We start from the raw sequence: 966 nt of genomic DNA on the forward strand, positions 1-966 counted from the left end.
CGGCAGCCTCTTCTTCTCCCGCTGCAGATGCACCGTCACTCCCTCTCGCCCGCGAGGAGGCAGCCAGCCTTGAAGCACGTACCGCGGCAAAAACTAGCAATAAAGGCGCTAAAATATTTTCTTTCCTCTTTCTGTGTTTTATTCCGTTTAGCTGGTGTGTGTGCCAGTATAAGGTGCAATTTTTGAGCCAGTATAAGGTACTGCGAGGTAAATGGGCCAACCATGCTACATAAACCTGTAAGGAAACCAGAAAAATGTTAAGTCACTTACAGGAATTCCCTGCCCTGACTACTACTGCAAACCAACCCCCAATTAATTTGCAGCATACTTTGCACTCTCTTGCAGGTGCTAAAAAAGACAAAAATCTCAGTCAAAAGTCGTTCTCTGTGATTCAAAGTGGAAGCTCACGGCCCTGCAGCTGTATTTGTGTGGAATGCAGGGTCCACCCTTACCTGGAGGACCTTGTCTGGCCCGTTCTGCTTTCTCGCCTGGCTTTTGGGTGAGGAGGCTGTGCATTTCAGATACCCTCTGGAAAAAGTGGGAGCTGTGATGAGGGCTCGAGGGAGCGGTTGTCCTGCATTTGCTGCTCTCTCTAAACCCACCGTGACCAGCAAGGCACCTGCAGAGTGCTGGAATCCCTCTGCTACCTGCTCCTCAGCTGGGCTGGCAGGGACCCCTCACAGCCCCTGTGGCCCTCACCAACCCTTTCTACATTTGCATTCACATTCCCTTTCCAGCTCTTGCTCAGGGGTTTCACCCAGAAGGAGGAAATTCTGGAAACAGCTATATTATGGCTAAAATATCAGTTCTAGTAGGGATGGATTTCCCAAAGTCAAGGCAGGCAGGTAACATTCAAAAATGAATGTTTTCCTCACTGCCTGTGATTCAGGCAAGATCTGTTCAGAGTGTTTTTTTTTCTTTCTCACTTTAGCAGTTGAAATATTGCAGCCAACACAAGCTCTCTGC

The sequence above is a fragment of the Geospiza fortis genome, unplaced genomic scaffold (assembly GCF_000277835.1).
Source record: "Geospiza fortis unplaced genomic scaffold, GeoFor_1.0 scaffold173, whole genome shotgun sequence".
NCBI lineage: Eukaryota > Metazoa > Chordata > Aves > Passeriformes > Thraupidae > Geospiza > Geospiza fortis.